At 40.1% G+C, this 20,152-nt stretch overlaps 1 non-coding gene across 1 annotated transcript; it reads right to left on the reverse strand.

Annotated features, from left to right (window-relative positions):
* Positions 1-2,770: 2,770 nt before the first annotated feature.
* LOC141625198 (small nucleolar RNA R71) lies at positions 2,771-2,878 on the reverse strand. Its single transcript, XR_012534992.1, has one exon. It is a non-coding gene; the product is annotated as a small nucleolar RNA R71 (small nucleolar RNA).
* Positions 2,879-20,152: the final 17,274 nt, after the last annotated feature.

The raw sequence follows: 20,152 nt of genomic DNA on the forward strand, positions 1-20,152 counted from the left end.
AAGGAAGGGTGGCATCTCGGAAGAGAAGCCCCCAGGCTGAGAAGATGACCCTAGAATTTGGTAAAAAGGAGACTGGGCGACAAAACGGAGCCCCCATTAAAGAGGTGAAAATGGATGGTTATGGTTGGAAGGTTATGGAAAGGAAAGGGATGGTTGTAAAATAGGTGTTGATAATTGAGGTTGAAAATTAATGGTGGGTGTGGTAATTGAGGTTGGAAAGTTAACAGTTGGGATGGTTGTAAAATGGGGTTTGAAATTTAAAAGTTGGGATGGTTGTGTCCTTGAGGACTGCCTACGTATTCACGTGGAGTAAAATCAAACCAGATCGTAGTTCTGATGTGACTCATATTTGAGCACATTTAGTCTCCGAATTAACCTCGTTCCTATGCTTTGTAGTGCATAATTAGGTCTTTTACTATCTTTAGTTTCCCATTTTGCATATTCTTTGCGGATTTGTCTCCTTGGTAGGAAAGGAGTGCTAACCTTGCATTTATATGGCGAAATGGAGCTAAATTGATCGCATCTAATGACCAAGCATCAAAGAGAAGACATCACTAGAAGGCCTATGTAGATAATAAAGTGAAATGAGCAATGACGAAAGGATCCTTGCATCCCCGAAATGATCCTCGCGGATTATGAAGAAAGAAAAGAAGAGAAGCAGTCTGCCGTGGGATCCGAGCGGATCACAGACGATCCGAGCGTCTCCAACCACCACCATCCGAGCGTCCTGCAGCCAAGACGCTCGTCTTGCAGCCAAAGGATCCGAGCGTCTTCCAGACTATTCGCTCGGATCACAGCCTAGAGAGCCCGTGCCACTTACCAAGACGCACGGATCGTGGTGAGACTAGCAAGGCGGATATGCTCATTTCCTTCGAGAGGAGGATTTCCTCAACTTTTCTTAAGGACTTAATAGTCATTTAAGCCCTTAGTAACCCTAATTCTTGTACCTAATCTTTAGTATAAATACCCCATTGTACTACTTAGATTAGCATGCTCTCTTAATACTTTCTTAATCAAGTTCTAATTATTCCTTAATCTTGTAATCAACTTTTACTCTAGTCTTAATACAAATCTCAATACTTAATCTTTCCTTAATTTCTCTATTATTCTTCATTTATTTTGGGTAATTAGAAGATTATTTGGTTTTATTTGGAGGAGTGACAACCTTCCATCAATCATCAAGTACTTCTATTATTCTTTGATTTATTATTTGGAATCATCTTCATAGGTATAATTCTCTCTTAACCTTGTTTAATTATTGTTAATCACTTTCATTTATTCATCATGTTTTGCTTTGCTAGTATGATTGACAACCTTGTTAGCATGTAAAACTTGATAATGAGTGAGTAGTTTCCTTAACTAGGGTTAATGGGATATTAGGGAAAACCAATATGGGGATTGATTCATGCTTAATCTAATATGTTTTCATAATTAATTTGCTTTCTTGTTGTGATTTCAACTTATGCACTTGTTTTGTTTGATGAAATGCGAGCCTATGAATCCTTGCATTTTTTACCCATGACCTATCTTTTCAATGAGACTTGTAAGCTTATACACCAACTCGAGTCTCATTAGACCATGAATATAGTTGAATAGGAAGGACTAAGTCTACTTGTAGGTGTTGTACAATCTAATCGATTCCGCTCCGGGACCCAAACCTTCTTAGGGATTGTAAGCTTATACACCAACTCGATCCCATCACAACAATAAGTGCTTGCATCTAGTAGAGAACATGTTTGTATGATCAACTCCCATGAATCCCCTATGAACCCATGACACCCTAGTGCTTTTAATCAATTGTTTACATCACATTTTAATCACCTTGCCTGTTTTTATTACCTTACTTTTATATTGTTGATTAGTTTAGTTGATCTCTTATCTCAACCCAAATTGTGACACCCTAAGACACAACCATTTGCATTTGAAAACCCTACATCAATACCCGTCCCTTGGGATCTGACCTTTACTTACCTCTTTGCTAAGAGTAGTTTGTGACGTTATAAATATTGTTTTGGTTAGGTAGCTTTTGATGACGAATTTTAACCGATGCCAAAAATGGCACCGTTGCCGGGGACGGTGTTAAATTGATTTGATTTTCATTAATTGTATTTATTTGTGTCTTTCTTTACCTTGGGGAAGTAAATCTCCTCAAGGTTGTTCTAACTGTTTCCGAGTTGTTTGATATTTTGCATGTCTAGGAGATCACAAGGTAACTTGTTACCCATTGATCTTGAAATTGAAAGAATTTTGACCAACAATAGAAGACTTGCTAGAAGTACTTTAAGAGGTATTGGAGAAATTGTGGACATTCAACCAAATAACATTGAGTTTACCAACCCTTTTGCAAGAGAAGGAGAGGATAACCCAATACAAAACCCATCATAAAATCAACCCACAATGCCTAAATTCTCATCACATTCCATACCAACCGAGGAGAACCTACCAAATCGTACTCCTACACCACAACATTTAACCGGTAATTTCATTGCCAAATCCGCATTCATACAATTAGTTAAGAGAAGTTAATTTGGAGGGATGCCTAGTGAAGACCCTCACTCACATATGGAGACTTTTTGGGACTATTGTGATGCGATTTCTCAAACCGGAGTTACTTAAGACCAAATCCGATGGGTCTTATTTCCTTTTTTCTTTGATTGGTACCGCGAAACAATGGTTGAAAAGCCTAGAAAAGGCTACTCTTGGTATTGATTCTTGGATGAAATTGGCACTTGCTTTCTACAAGAAATTTTATCCTCCGGAAAAGACTAACATGTTGAGAGCCTAAATCACCGGGTTCAAACAAAGGGATGAGGAATCTTTGTATGAAACATGGGAGAGATTCAAGGACACTTGTCGATCTTGTCCACACCATGGACGTAGCGAGTGGTTCCTTGTGCAACAATTTTCGAATGGTCTATACGAAGACTCCCGAAATATTATCAATATGGGATCCAATGGTATGTTTACCGAAGTTGATGACAATCAAACATGGAACAAAATTGAGGAAATGGCGGTCCATAAATAACAATATAGTAGGCCTCGGAAGGCTACTAGAGCAGGAAAGCATGAGGTTGATTCCATTACTCAATTAGGTGCTCAACTAAGTGCTCACATTGACACCATCAATTTGAAGTTTGAGAAGGCCATGGTAAACTTTAAGAGGCCTTCAAATCGCCCAAACAACATGTTAATGATATGGTGGCATCATCATCAATTCCAAGTGGAGTATGTGTGAGTTGTGGAACTTCGGGACATGACTAAAGTGAATGTTGGGGAACAAGTGAATGCTTTCCAAGCATACAAAAGTGGCACCCCTTAATCCAACTATTACAATGAGAATACCAAATTCCATCCCCACCTTTCATACAAAAGCCAAAATGTTCAAAACCCTCAACCAACATACACCCCACCACCAATGAGAAATCAAGCTCAAAGACCCTTTTACAACCAAAGCCAAGGTTATCAAAATCAACCTCCATACAATCTATCCAATGACCAAGGCTTTGATGTTCAAAAAGCGGTCCTTCAAATGCAAAAGAACCAACAAGAATTCTTCACTCAAATGCAAAAAGATAGCCAAGTAAAAGATATCACCATCAACAACATACTAGCTCACACAAAGATGTTGGAAGCCCAAATGTCCCAATTAGCATCTTCTAGCTCTCAAAGACAAAAGGGGCAATTACCACCTCAAAGTAATCCCCCAAGATATGAGTCGGTGAGTGCCATCCATTTGAGGAGTGGTACAATATATGAAGGGCCAAAGAGGCCCATTGATAAAGATGTTGTGAATTCTAGTGACAAGGAAAGAGTTGTGAAGAACTCTAAAGAAGAAGAACCCACCATCCAAGAAGTTTCAAAGAAGAAAAATGAAGAGAAGGCTAAGGAGAAAGAGCCTAATGTGATTAGACTTCCATTTCCAAGTTGTCAAGCTAAGCCTAAGTTTGATGAACAACTTGGAAAGTTCATAGAGATTGTGAAGAACTTAGAACTCTCAATTCCATTCACGGAATTGATCAATCATGTTCCGGCCTATGCGAAATACATGAAAGAAATTCTTACAAAGAAGAAATCCATCCGGAAGCTAGAGACTATTGCATTCACTAAAGTGAGTAGTGCTATTCTACAAGGGAGTTCACCTCCAAAGCTCAAAGATCCGGGAAGTTTCTCTATTCCATGCACCATTGGCGACACTAAAATCAACAAAGCATTATGTGACCTTGGGAAAAGTGTGAGTGTCATGCCATACTCGGTATGCAAGAGGCTAGGAATGGGAGAAATCAAATGCACCAATATCACGCTTCAAATGGCGGATCGATCAACGAAGATACCTTTAGGGGTATGGGAGGATGTACCCGTAAGAATTGGTAAATTATTCATCCCGGTGGACTTTGTTATTGTTGACATGTAGGAAGACTCCAACATTCCTATCATTTTTGGAAGACCCTTCTTACATACCGCGGGAGCGGTGATTGATGTGAAACATGGAGAGCTCACACTTGAAGTGGGAGATGAAATAATCACTTTTATCCTTGACAAGACAATGAGAGCTCTCCGCTTACATGAGCCATGTTTCATGATCGACCATTATAGTCGAGAAAGTGATAGGAAGAAGTTGGCATCTCAATGCAAAGATCAAGTTATGGGTAAAGAATCACCACCCATATGGAAGAAGAAAGTGGATAATCCTCAAAGTGCTCCATCCGGAGAGCAAGAAAGTTTCAACAAGAATGAGAGCTTGAATAACTCACCACCAATCATGACAAGTAATGAAGAAGGCCTCATTGGCCATGAGAAGAAGGAAGAAGAGTTGTTCTCATCAACTCATGACATTATTGGGAAGCAAGTAGATGAAGTATGTGGTCTATGGGATGATGAGTTTGAAGGATTATTCCGTCCTTATATTGGTAATGCTATGACCCAAGACCAAGGCTTTGGTGATCAGTTTATCTCAAGTTACCACGATGAAGATAACAATGTGGAAAGGTTTATTGAAAATCTTTATAATGACAATGAACAAGCCTTCGACTACTTCTACAAGGTGTTGAGCAACATCAACAACACCTTGGCTATGCCCCCTTGACATCTCATCTCAAGAGTGAGAGTTTGGTGGAGTGCTCCCTAAACCACCATTTGTAAATATTCTAACCCCTTAACTCGCATTTTATTCTTGTATTACATTTTTGTCAAATTTTGGATTTATATTTGTACATTTTGATCAAGAGTATCATTTTGAGAGAAAGTGAAGGAGGTACTCTAATGTTTCTTGATGTGTAGTGTTTGGACTAGTATGGGGATAACAATTACCTAGGCTATCCAAGCCTTCGTAGTGCACCCATAATGAAGACCAAGGGAATGAAGAAGAAATGAGATAGGATATGAAAATACCCACGGGTGGAACTGAACCTGTGAGGTACAGGAATGATCCGAGTGTCCCCAATGGGAATCCGCTCGTCTTGGATGAAATCCGAGCGTCCTGACAGTAAGACGCTGGTCTTGGCAGAGCTGGAAAGGAAATTTTTATACTGGGTATGAATCCGAGCGTCTCCTCAAGAATCCACTCGTCTCGGTCCAAAGTCGCTCGTCTCAGTGAGAATTCGCTCGTCCTGGTTACATCAAAATTTAGGATATCACTCTAACTATGAATACGAGCCTATGAATACGAGCGTCCCCAGATCAATCCGCTCGGCTCAAGCCAGAATTCGCTCGTCTTCTCCATAAGGCGCTCGTCTCAACACGGGTGTTATTTTCTAATGCTGACTGAACTACAATCCGAGCATCCCGTGCCTAAGCCGCTCGTCTCCTACTGCTGAATTGCAAAAACACGGGATTTTAAACCCCCTTTTCCCATTTAATTTAGTTCTTTCAAAACACAAACACACATTCAAAACCCTCAATCCCTCCATCTATAAAACTCAATTACCTCAACCAAATTCACCCAAATCAATTCCAAACTTCCTCAAAACTCAATCAAGTTACTCCTTTATCAACAAAAAGCCATTCAAACATCAAAATCCTCAAAGATTGAATCGATTTTCTAGGGTTATAAGCAAATTTCAAAAATCCTAAATCGATTTGGGATTCATTGAAGCTTGAGGATACTAGAAGAATTCAAGCAAATCATTGGTTGTTGATACATACAAGGAGAAGAACAATGGCTAGGACTAAAGGTGGAAACAAGGCACCCCCAAAATCAAACCTTTCAAAGAGGCAACAAGCTCTTCAAGCTTCCAAAGTTTTGGTGGTTCAACAAGCAAGAGTGGAAGAAACTCCTACTCCTATGGTGGAAGCTACTACTCCTATTCCGGTAATTGAGCAACTACAAGAATATACGGAGTTAATTTTCAGATCCGATCCCACAAGAAAAAACTTATGTCTCTTGCTAGGAAATCGATTTTGCCCACCAAGTTTGTTTGCTAAGATGCTTTGACCAAATTGGGTGTCCCTGAAAGAACCAAGAACTTCTTTGAGCCTATGGGGTTACTTACATTGTTTGATATGCAAGAATTGACTTACCCCTCCCTCACCTTGGAATTTCTAAGTTCATTAAAAGTCACGAAGGTGGAGACTCGAAGGAATATTGAATTCCGCCTTGAAAATGTGGATAGAAAGATGTCCTTTAATGAGATTGGCAAGGTATTCGGTCTTGATAATGACTCGACTTATGAGAAGAAACCTTTAACAAAATATGATCTCGCCCCTTTGTGGAAAGCTATCACCGGAAGGAATTTCGAATCATTCCATGAATGTCGTGCCCTTTATGTTTACCATCCGGGCATAAGGGTGTGGCACAAGGTTGTGGGAAATACTCTTATTGCTAGGAAGGGGACTAATCATTTCACCGAACTTGATTTCATCTATCTTGAGTCAACCTTGAATGTCTATAAGAAGTTCACTAAGAAATACAATATTCTTCAACTCTTAATCGAAAAGTGGCTTACTATCAACCATGGTAAGGAAGGTGCGGCCTTTATAGTAAATGGGGGATTGGTAACATGGTTGACAAAGCACTTCAACCGGGATTTCAATAAAGATGGGACTTACAAGCCGGTTAAGGGAGGCCGCCTCATTGATCTAGCCACTATGGTTCATAAATTCCATTGAGTCAAGAATGACACCCTTGACAACAAATTTGAGTGGTTCACAAAAGATGCCAAGTCCTTCATTCTACCAAACAAAATTTTCCGACTCAATGTCCGAAGCCCAAACTATCTTCTTCCACTCTCCGATAAAGCCGAGTTGATAATGCAACAACATAGGGAGGCGATTACCGAGCCCTCCTCCTCCTCTATTGTGACTCCACCCTACCCGTTTACCTACCAAGAATTTCGACCCGAAGATGTTGAGGTAGTTAACGATTACTTGACCAAATTGATGCAACACATGCATAAGGAAGCTTTTGAGGACCTGGTCAATGCTTACCGGGCCCAATATCCGCCCCTCTTACACCTAGCTAGGCAAGGACTTCTTGACCCATCATGTCCTTTGCCTAGTTGGGCGGATAGGGATGTATTCTTTCCTAATGCTCCTAGGGATGCTAGCATGGGTGGTGAGGAGATTGTTGTTCAGAGTGAAGAAGAAGATGAAGAAGAAGAGGATCAAAGTTCAACTGATGATGGTGAAGCCTCCGGGTCTATGGAGGTAGATGATGATGATACTAGCAACACTTAAAGGACTCCCACCTCGGTCCCATTGAGGTGTCTTTAATTGTTCCCACCATGAAAAATCCAAAAAGACAAATTTAGTTTCATGCATAGCATTCTTGTGCATGAACTTTCCCATTTTTGACATTAGCACTAGTGTCTCATTCGGTTTGGGGAAGTTCAAACATAAGCATTGGGAGTTAATTCAAATTATGCTCTCCAACCAAACAAAATTCATGCATCATTTAGTATAGTATAGTTTGCACCACCTGTTTATATGACATGTAGTTTTCATTTAGTGTAGAAATCATGCATTCATATATAGCTTGCATAATTTCCTATCGTATTGGCCATTGAGGACAATGCCTATACTAGTGTGGGGATGGGAAATTCTAACATGACTTTTCAAACAAAAATGATAAAAATTGAAAAATTTTGAAAAATACAAAAACATGTCATTTTTATTTCATAAACATAAAAACCATAAAAAATTGAAAAATTGAAAAACCCAAAAACATGTTCATTCCTTTTTAGTGTAAAATTGTATATATTATATATACATTTTTGCTTGTTTGTCTATCCTTTTTCACATTGATCGACTACGCCACATCCGAGACATGAGGATATTGAAGACCGCATGATATGATCTTTCCAATCTCCTTTTTCCTCTTTATGTGAATGACTATGTGGCTTTATTTTGATTGATGCGGTATAAACAATGTGATTACAGGATTGCATTTAGATTATTTGGCATACTAGTTAGTAGAAGCATATGCATTAGGTTGTATAAATGTTAGTTGCATCATGGCATATAGTTGCATTTAGGAAAAAAATTTGTGAAAACATCTATTTGGGAAGCTTGACAAGTGTATATAAGGCCCTTGTAGATACTTTTTCTTCTTAAGACTTTGCTTGTTAGAATACTTGTAAAACACCCTAGGATGTGTCATTTTAGTATCCTTTGACCCATGGATTAAGGCCAAGTCAAGAGTACCTTGTGGTGTGATAACTCCTTGGCTACCGTTTATTCCAAGGTGACCCTTGAAACCATGGAACCATCTTCCATGTACTACCATATTTTGTCATCAAAAAGGGAATGGGCTCAAAAATTGTTCAAATCTGAGTTCAAGTATTGAAATGAAAGTAAAAAAGTTTGCAATTGCATCAAAAGAAAAGAGGAGTAACAAAAATGAAAACTCCTATGATTCAAATATAAGCACCCTCACTAAAAATGGGGTAGCTTTGAAAATGTTCAAAAGAAAATGCAAGAAAAAGTTGAAATTGTCAAGTATTGAAATGTCGAACATCAAAGAAATGGTAAAAAGAAAATGTTCTCAAATGTCAAATGCCACAAGAAATTGGGGGGAGGGGGGGGGGGGGGAACAACAACAAAAGCAAACTCCCATATGAAACTCAAATACAAATGATCTCTTTATCCATCGAATTCACTTTTGTGCTTGGTGGAGAGGGGACGACCCTTCTTCTTGTCTAGGCAAGAAGGGGAATTCCGCGATCTTCCAGTGTTTCTAACACCATAGGGAGTCTACTCTTGACCAAAGCATTTAACAATTGAGAACAAAGGTACCCTAGCTTGACACAACTTGGAGGTGATTTATTGGTATCCTTCTAGGCTTAGTAGTTTGAAGAAACCATATCTATGAAGGAGTGTGTACCCTTAGATTGCTTCCCTTTTAGATAATTTCTACCACTTAGATGAGGAAAGTGGTTATTCAATTTTGTAGATACATCCATTACTTGTTTTGTGTGCTTTATTAGTTGGATGTATCGTCATTTTTGCAAGCCCCACATTGCCTCGCAAGAAGGCATCCCACCTCATGGTTGTCTTGTTGTGAGTTGAAGGGGCGGAGTGAGACCCGCTAGTTCTCTCACATCGGTTATATTAGTAGGTAAGTTTGAATAAAGGTCCTAGTTTTTGCCACCTCTTTACTCGGGACGAGCAAAGGTTTGGTTTGGGGATGTTTGATGTGACTCATATTTGAGCACATTTAGTCCCCGAATTAACCTCGTTTCTATGCTTTATATGTGGGAAATAATCTGTATACTTCCCTTGAAATTAAGGATTATAACGAAATTTATAATGATGAAACTAGTCATAAAATAAATTGCATAAACAAAATCGTAAAGGATTAAGAAATAACCTTCGGTCCTAGCAAAAACGGCCTACGAACAATATCAAAGTTGATATTCGCCTATCAGTTGGACCCAAGACGATATGAGATATGCCCTTAACTTGTTGCTAGAATCGATCCCCGAATTTTTAGTAAATTAATTAGGGTTTTCGATTTTTGTGTTGAGATGAGATGAGAGGCAAGAATTAGGTTAAAAAAATTAGAATAAAAAAATGATCTCTCCTCACCTCTTATTGTAACCGAAAATAAGAATAAAAGAGGGAGATATTTTCTCTCTAAAATTTCGGCCCAAATACAGAAATTAGAAGAGATTATTTTCTCTTTATTTCGGTTTTTCTACCTAACCAAAATAAGGAGATTAAATCTTCTTATTTTGGTAGTATGCAAAATGTATTAAATGTATTAAATAGAAATTGTTATTTATATTATTCCGTATTAACATGTCTACACACAACAGCTTGTGGTTGATTTATTAATACGGGTCAATAATAATTTATTATGACAATATCGTATAATTATCATTTGCTGATTAAATATAACCGATTACATTTAATTACGAATTAACATATTAATTCGTCCAAGCTAACATTATATACATTAATTAAATATAATTTATTATATTCAATTTACGAATTGGCAGTTAATTCGTCTCAACTAATATTATTTAATCGGCATTAAATAATCGTCTCATCAACACATTGACTAACTGTTTAGTCATATAAGGTCATACGTGCATATTCTATACACTTTATTTGCAGTTTTGGCACGTATTTCTATGCGTATTTGTTAGCTTAAAGCTATTATTTCTCCCGAAACGGTTTACTTTGGAATTTCTATGATTTATTGTAGGAAAGAGTGGAAGTGAGCTAAATCAAGCTTAAATCGTCCTCCGGAGGCAACTTCATGGAAACTTGGAAGATGGGAGTTCGGACTTGTTCACCTTGGGATGCGTGCATGGAGTGAAGAGGCTGTTTGGAAGAGAAAACAAGTTACTGCACAGCGTCGTTGGTCGATCGACCAACATCTCCAGTCGATCGACCGTGGAAGTTCAGCAGAGGAGTCAGCACTGTACTGGCTGGTCGATCGACCGTGCTACCTGGTCGATCGACCAGGCCGCGAACCTGTGATTTACTTTATGCGTTAGACTTTTGAAAGCCCACTTGTAATTAACTTTTGGGGAGAACGTTTATCAGTAGAAAGCAACAATAATTTAGGTTATGCTTTTTATTATTCAACAACTGAAGTTTTTAGATCTAGTTTTGAGACAAGAAAGTGGAGACTACGGATTTGAATTCAATTGCTTTGTTCATCAATTCTGTAGTAAGCTTTAATTAAATTTCCTTCTTTTCTTATTTCTTGCCAATTTAATTCTTGTTGTTACCAATTTATTTTCAAGCAATTCAGTTTTAATCCTTTGTGTTAAATTCAATTTCAATCATGTCAATTTTATTCTTTGTCTTCAGTTTTGGAATTGTTATAGTTTTAATCATGCGTAGCTAATTATCTTGATTGGGAACGAGGTGAGCCATGGCGTAAATTAGGGTCGATTTTATTAGTATGATTTCCTTCCATATCGATCTTGTTTTCTTTTGATAAACCCATCTTGCTAGATTGAAAGATTAGTAGGTTAGGTTATCATTAGATTTGGAATTTCCTTTGAGCGAAAGCTTTGAGAAATTCCAGGGAATTAGAAGACCGTAAGGTTAAATTTGAGCATTGATCGAAAGGCTTGCTCATATTTCCTGAGACCGTATTACAGTACCTCTGCTACCTTTTTGACCTGACCTTAGCCATGGTGAACCGAAGTTCCTGATCTCCTTTTTATCTTATTTGAGAAATTTCTTATTTTGCCAATTAGCCTCTAGAATCAACCAAATTCAAAACTCCCATTTAATCGTTACTTTTATAGACTGAAAATAGCAAATAGAATTGATCTTGTCTCTCTGTGGTTCGACCCTTAATATCACTAGCTATAGTTTTAGTTCGGATTTATAAATTTAATTTTGATACAAAACGACGATATCAAATTTTGGCGCCGTTGCCGGGGAGACGGTGTAATTCTGTTTGCTTTATTTTTAGTTTGTTTTTCTTGTCTCAAGGAACTTTGGTTCCTTGAGGCCGTTGCTTACTCTTGCTTCTAGTTTTGCTTTTGCACAGTTAGAAGACAGATTTTTGGGAGGAAGGCTTGAGTACTCTCAGTTTTGCGATCATGACTACAATATTTGATAATCTTCAGCCACAAGTGCAGCATGTTCCAAAGGGATACGATTTACCCACCCCTACTCATGGTCATTTCGAATTCCGTTCCTCCTATATCGATTTAGTGGAGCGAAATCAGTTTGCTGGTCTACCGGACGAGGATCCTTTGAAGCATTTGGAAATTTTCACAGACTACTACTGTTCCATACCTGTACCGGCTGGGGTGACCCAAGATGAAGTAAAGGGGATGATGTTCTTATACTCCTTGAAGGATTCTGCGCGAGATTGGTACCGCTACCTTGATAGGGTAGCAGCTGGAGTCAAGATTTTGGTTCGGTCTGTCCCTCACCACGGTTTCCAGCAGTGGTACCTTTGCAACTTATTCTACAATTCTTTATATGATGACTACAAGGTTATCCTGGATGCAGCTGCAAATGGTAGGTTCCAAAATAATACTGGTCAGAATAAAGGTTGGAACACTATTGAGGAGATGGCAGTCCATAGAGCTGAGTTCGGGAGTTCGCGTGGAAACTCGCGAAAGCAAAGTGATGAAATGAGTGCCGTTGCGACACTCATAGCTTCTATTACAGCCCGGCTCCAAAAGCTCGAGACTTCTAAGGTTTCCGAGAGAGAAATTGAAACTCCTGTTCATAACTCAGATGAGACCGCGGAATTGAGAGAAATAATCCGAGCTCTTTTGGTTCAAGTCACGAAAATAGAAGAAGCTGGGATTGAATCTGCAAAGAATTTTGTGAAGCAGTTAGAGAATTTAGCGGCTAACCAAGTCGCCAATTCTTCAAGCAAATGTGAGGGGCCAATTGAAACCATTAATGCCATTAATCTCCGAATTGGCCTTTCTTATGATGGTCCCGATGAGCCAAGAGAAGACTCGGGAAATGCTGAAAAGTCAGATTTAAATTCTGGTTCGAAAACGAGCTCTTCATCGCCCGATTACGGCCGATCGACCAACAACAAGATCGATCGACCGAATCTCGATGAAAAAGTTTCACCGAAACTAATTGAACCCAGCGCATGTGGTCGATCGACCAACAATATCAGTCGATCGACTGAAGTTCCTGACGAAGGAGTTTCTGACCAGAAACTGTTCAACCCCAGTGTAATTGGTCGATCGACCAAGCCCAATGGTCGATCGACTGGGCCTCCAGCTCAGGACGCAAATCCGTCAATTAATTTGCCTGATTCTATACTCACTGATGATTTGACGGAGGTTTTAAATTTACGGAAGCCGAAGGTTGCTGATCCTACGGCCAGTGTTGCAGTCCCGTATCCGGAGCATTTAAAGAATACTAAGCTTGAGCGCAAGTTTGGTAAGTTTTTGGAGAGGGTCAAGAATTTTGAGGTAACCATTCCTTTCACTGATCTAATTACCCAGGTACCCTCTTACGCTAAATTTATGAAAGACATTTTGAATCGTAAGAGAAATTTTCATGATCATGGTGCTGTTGCTTTTGTGGAAGAATGTAATGCTCTTTCGCAAATTAACATGCCACCTAAATTAAAGGACCCGGGTAGCTTTTCAATTCCTTGTACTATAGGTAATCACGAAATTGGAAAGGCCCTTTGTGATTTAGGGGCCAGTGTCAGTGTCATGCCATCTTCTGTTTGCGAAAAGCTAAATACTGGTAGACTTAAGGTGACCGATATTACCCTTCAGATGGCAAATAGATCGACTCAGAGACCTTTAGGAGTCTTAGAGGATGTACCCATTCGAGTGGGTAAGTTTTTTATTCCTGTCGATTTCGTTGTTTTGGACATTGCAGAGGACAGTCAGATACCTATTATTTTAGGTAGACCATTTTTACATACAGCTGGGGCTGTAATAGATGTCAAACGCGGAATAATAACCTTAGAGGTAGGGGATGACACAATTCAGTTCAGTCTTGCTCGTAAGGCGACTGAACCTGCTGATGATAATACATGTTATTCCGTTGATATTGTTAACAGGGCTGTTAATTATAACTGGAGGGAATCCTTAGCCAAGGATCCCTTAGCTGATCTAACCCGTTTATATGAGTGTGCAGATAATACAGCGGAAAATGCTGAGGAGCTAGATGTTTTGGTAGCCTCAATGGAAAGCTACGAGCTCACAGAGGAAGAAGATGAGATGCTCATAAGCCTGGCCAACGAAAATTTGGTAAACACTTGATATACCATTGAAGCTGATTCTGCCTATGCTGTAGAGGTAAAGGTGCCAGAGCTTAAGCCACTTCCTCCTAATCTTAAGTATGTTTTTCTAGATGACACGGAGCAGTACTCAGCTATTGTTAGTGCTAATTTAATGATGACCAGCTTTCTGCTTTGATGTGTGTGCTTAAGAAAAACAGGAAAGCTTTAGGTTATTCTTTGGATGATATTAAGGGCATCAGCCTTGATATTTGTATGCACATGATAGACCTGGAGGAAGGCCACAAGCCTTACAGACAGGGTCAACGCAAGTTGAACCCGAAGATGCAGGAAGTTGTTATGGCCGAGGTAATGAAACTACTCGATGCAGGTATTATTTATAGAGTTGGCAACTCCAAGTGGGTTAGCCCAGTTCAGGTAGTTCCGAAGAAAGGAGGGACTAGCGTGGTTAAGAATGAGAAAAATGAATTAATACCGACGCGAGTTGTGACAGGGTGGCGGATGTGCATTGATTATAGACAGTTGAATGCCGCCACCAAGAAAGACCACTTCCCCCTCCCTTTTGTTGACCAAATGACTGAAGGACTTGCTTCTAACAAATTTTTCTGTTTTCTAGACGGATATTCAGGGTTCTTTCAGATCCCTATTCATCCGGATGATCAGAGTAAGACCACTTTTACCTGTCCACAGGGTGTTTTTGCATACCGCAGAATGCCTTTCGGATTGTGTAACGCCCCAGCTACCTTTCAGAGGTGCATGATGGGGATTTTTTCTGATTATATAGAGAACATTATGGAAGTATTTATGGATGATTTCTCAGTTTATGGTAATGACTTTGATCGTTGTTTAGCTAATCTTGATAAAGTCATGCAGCGTTGTATTGATGTTAATCTTGTTTTAAACTGGGAAAAATGTCAGTTCATGGTCAATGAGGGAGTTGTGTTAGGGCATCTGATTTCTGATAAGGGTATACATGTTGATAAGGCAAAAGTGCAGGTGATTGAGCAATTGCCTACTCCCATGAATGTTAAGGGAGTGAGGAGTTTCCTTGGTCACGCTGGTTTTTATCGGCGTTTCATTAAGGATTTTTCAAAAATTGCTAAACCACTTACACAATTGCTCCTTAAGGATGTTGTCTTTGAGTTTAATGATGAGTGCCTTTTAGCTTTTAACAGGTTGAAGGAGGCTCTAGTTTCCGCGCCAATCATTCAGCCGCCTGATTGGGACCTCCCCTTCGAGATTATGTGTAATGCCAGCGATTAGGCGATTGGTGCAGTTTTGGGACAGCGGAAAAATAAAGTTTTGAATGCCATATATTATGCGAGCCGAACTCTGGATGAGGCTCAAGTCAATTATTACACCACTGAGAAGGAGTTTCTAGCTGTAGTTTTTGCCTTAGATAAATTTCGGTCTTATTTGTTAGGTTCTAAGGTTGTTGTTTATACTGACCATGCAGCGCTGAAGACTCTCTTTCTTAAGAAGGATGCGAAGCCGAGGCTTTTGAGGTAGATACTCCTTTTGCAGGAGTTTGATTTGGAGATCAAAGGTAAGAAAGGTGCAGAGAATGTGGTGGCTGACCACTTATCTCGTCTGCAGCTGACAGAAAGGGAAGATTCGTTTCCCATTAATGATTCTTTTCCTGATGAGAGTCTGTTAGCTATTACTAATTTGGGGTCTTATCCACCTCCGTGGTTTGCTGATTACGCTAATTTTTCTGTGACAGGTAAGATACCACCCGAGCTTTCATGGCAGCAGAATAAGCGGTTCGCTTATGATGCTAGACAATACTTTTGGGATGATCCTTATGTTTTCAAGGAATGCGCAGACGGTCTTACCCGGAGATGTGTGCCTCAATGGGAGGTGAAGGATATCCTAGAAGCTTGCCACTCTTCTGCCTATGGTGTTCACCATGGTCCGTCCCGGACTGTGGCTAAGGTACTCCAATCTGGATTCTATTGGCCAACTTTGCATGCAGATAGTCGCAATTTTGTTGCTGAGTGCGATGCTTGTCAAAGATCGGGGAATATTTCAAAGAGATATGAGATGCCACAGGTAGGCATTCTAGAGGTTGAGATTTTCGATTTCTGGGGCATTGATTATCAAGGACCTTTTCCGAGCAGTCAAGGTAATAAATATATCTCGTAGCTGTAGATTATGTGTCCAAATGGGTACAAGCTATCGCTACTCCCCATTGCGATGCAAAAGCCGTGATTAAGCTATTTAAAAAGATTATTTTCCCTCGTTTTGGTGTCCCTAGGGTTGTCATTAGCGATGGTGGAATGCATTTTAAAGAGAAACAACTTAGTGCTTTATTGACTAAATTCGGTGTCCAACATCGTAGAGGTTTGGGGTATCATCCCCAAACTAGTGGTCAGGTTGGGATTTCTAACCGAGAATTGAAAGAAGTTTTAGCTAAAGTTGTTTCTAAATCATGGAAAGATTGGAGTCTTAAGTTAGATGATGTCTTATGGGCTTATAGGACCGCGTTTAAAACGCCGATTGGGATGTCACCATTCCGATTGATTTATGGTAAGACATGTCATTTACCTGTTGAGTTGGAGCGTAAGTCTTGGTGGGCTATATGTGATTTGAATTTAGATCCTAACCTCTCTCGTGAGAAACGTATGACACAGCTAAATGAGCTGGAGGAATTGAGGCTGCTGGCCTATGATAATGCTAGGATCTACAAAGACAAAACGAAGCGCTGGCGCGACAAGAGAATGATTAAGCGCGAGTTCCATATTGGCGATAAGGTACTTCTTTTTAACGCTCGTATCCGTTTATTTCCTGGTAAGCTGAAATCCAAGTGGAGTGGCCCTTATACGGTCACAGTAGTTACAAAGTTCGGATAAGTTGTACTGGAGACCTCTGCTGGAGAAAGGTTCAAAGTTAATGGCCAATATGTGAAGCATTATCATGGAACAGATGAATTTGTTGGGAAAGTCGAGGTATTGTACTTCGACCCGTTATCGGATGATGAAAACTGAGGTAAAAAGGTCGTGCGGGACCTCTTAAACCAGCGCTAACCGGGTGGCAACCCGGCTTGTACATTTTTTTTGTAATTAGGAACTTTACAGTTTTATTTCATTAATTTGCATTAGGAACTTTAGCTTATTTCATTTTAATTAGCAATTTCTTTTTTGGAAAAACGTGCGCCTTTGAGAATGTTTGCAGGTAATTAATTTATGCAAAGTGCGTAGGATGATCTACTGGATGTCGATGAGAGAAAGACGGGAAATTGAAGTGGAAAAATAAATTTTTGACGTATTTGAGATTAATTGCCAGCATATGCAGTCGATCGACCACGTTCACCAGTCGATCGACTGAGGAGAAAAAGGCAGAAGCTGTTTCATAGGGAGATTGGTCGATCGACTGGGTCAGACAGTCGATCGACCACCGCGCGAAACCAGTGGGCAAGTTAATAGGGAAGTTCTAATTTCTACCTCATTCATTCTTTCATACTCATTCAATCAAAAATCAGAGAAAACCCTAGTTTTTTCCCCTTTTTTCGCGATCCTTGCTTCTCTACCCTTTAATCTCGATTTTTCTTGCTCAAATTCCCGAGTTCTCATCAAAGGTATGTTTCTAATCCTATTTTCGTCCTTTAAATTCGAAAATCGCTGACTTTTTATGCTCAAATTTCGAGCATTGTTACCTTATGTCGAAAAATCGATTTGGTGAAAATCGATTTAGGGCTAATTTCTTTTCGAATTTGTGCTTAATTGCCTTTGCTATCCTATTCTCTTGATTTTCAAGCCATCTTAGCAACTAGGAGAAGCTTAAATCCGTTTCCCCCAAATTTTCGAAACTTTAGTTTCATGTTCAATTTCTGATTTTGTTTAGGGTTTTCTAAATTGTCATTGTTAAAGGTTATGGGAAGCTAGTTGTTGATTTGTTAATTTTGTTGGAAGCAATAATGACGAAAGGGAAGCAGATGATGTTCAGTGGGCAGTCCAGTCAAGGAGCAGCTAAACGGCCGCGGGGTCCGCCGTTAATGATCGAGGCAACTACGGATAGTCTACCTGACTATCCGCAGGTTACTTTCTCTACCTCTACTCAGCGAGCTAAATTCATTACCTTGGTCGAAAAAATAAAAGTTCAGGCTACCCGTTTTATTCATAAGCCAACTTTAGAGAAACTAGGGTGTCTTGAATCTGTCGTGTCTCTGCTAAATGGGACAGGGATGTCGGGACTGGTGGACATAGCTGAGTTCACCTACTACACTCTTACCCTTGAGTTTTTCTCGTCTTTTGATTTTGACCAGGCTTCTTTTGAAGCTAATAGGAGTAGCTCTTGCATTTCTTTTCGGCTGTTTAATGTCACCTACTCCTTGACATTGGCCGAATTTGCTGGTTATTTGGGTCTTTGTTTTGAGGGTAACACCTCGGAACCTTCTGATGTGCACAGGGTAATGTGGTCGTGTATCTCTGACTGGAACGACCCTAAGAGGACGGGCACTTCCGTCCACTTATCCCCTTTTCGTTATTTTTTCAGGCTGATGGGTAATACCATTTTCGGCCGCAAGGAGTCAAATAATGTTAATACCATTGAATTGTCTATATTGGCGGGCTATCTGAACATTGAAAGTCGGGTAGCCCGTATTTATAACATATCTTATTTGACTGCCTCTCATTTTCACACCATAAGTAAGGGTACCACTTTGGCCACTATTGTTTGTGGTGGGTTGGTGACTCGTATCGCCTACCGTCTGGTTCTTGTCTTTCCTCGAGAGGAGGCCCCTATTGACCCTGACGCACGCTTCATGGACCTTGACTACGCCAGGTCTGTGAAGTGGGTTGATACACGGGGTCGGTGGAAGATTGATTCTTCCATTTGCGACTCCATCCCTGTCTTTGGCCTCCCTCCCATCTTGCCCCTTACCCTGTCTTGGGGGCGACTCGCCCGCCCTTGTTTAGCTACAGGCTCCCTATTAGGGCGGGCACCACTACTGATAGTACCTCGAGGCGAGCTCGTGCCTCCTCTTCACAGACCCCCTCCTCCTCCACTCCTGCTCCCACGGGTTTCCCGGCTACTTTTCGTCCCCCTACACCTATTGTTATCCCTGCGGTCATGGACCAAAGGGCGGTTTCACGTGTGTTGGGTGACTTGTGCAGGAGTTTTGATCAGCACAGGATAGACATGGCACTGGCCATGTACCTAGTTTACGAGGAGTACGCTCGTACAGGGATTCTCCCACGAGGTCCCTGGACTCACCCGTCCTTCTTTGTTCCCCCGGTGGGCGGACACCCTCCGCCTGCTACGAGATCTACTCCCACGACTACTACTGCCGCTGCTGCTGAGGCGGAAGAGGAGGACGACTCGGAGTCCGAGGAGGATGAGGGTAGCGAGTATTATGGTGGGGACTAGACGCATTCTGACCTCCCCCTTTTTTGGCTGGTTTGGGGAGGTCTTCTTGTGTGAGTTTCCGATCCGTTTTTGTTAGTTTCCTTTTATTTTGTTGTTGCTTATATTCTTCCCATTATTGTTGTAGATGCTGGTGATTTGCTGCTGAGCACAATGAGGGCATTGTGCGTTTTGGTTTGGGGAGGGTATTTGCATATGTCTATTGCATCTACATTTGTTTTTTATTGCATTTCAGTCACACGTTTATTGCATTTCAGCTTGCATTTGTTTTTTAATTAAAAAAAAAAGAACAAAAAATTTCAAAAACCACCAAAAATTTAAAAAAAAATCACGTTTACTTTCGCATTTAGGTCGAGTTGGAACGGAAGGATTTCAATGATGAGTTTGCATTACATACTATCTCTTTGCCCTTTCCTTGCACTTTGAACATTTCCAAGTATGTCACTTGCATAGTCTATGAGTTTTTGTTGGAATTTTGCTAAACGAATAGACTTGTCTCAATATTGGCAAGCTACTTAAATTTCTAAGGATAGAGCTTAATAAATCGGTGACATTCATGACCGATTCCATGTAGGAATGAGAGTAGTTTCTTCTTATAAGGCATGTCATATCAATTTGCATAAGCATGAGTCTAGTCTACTTGATACCTAT

Source organism: Silene latifolia, chromosome X, assembly GCF_048544455.1.
Source record: "Silene latifolia isolate original U9 population chromosome X, ASM4854445v1, whole genome shotgun sequence".
Classification (NCBI taxonomy): domain Eukaryota; kingdom Viridiplantae; phylum Streptophyta; class Magnoliopsida; order Caryophyllales; family Caryophyllaceae; genus Silene; species Silene latifolia.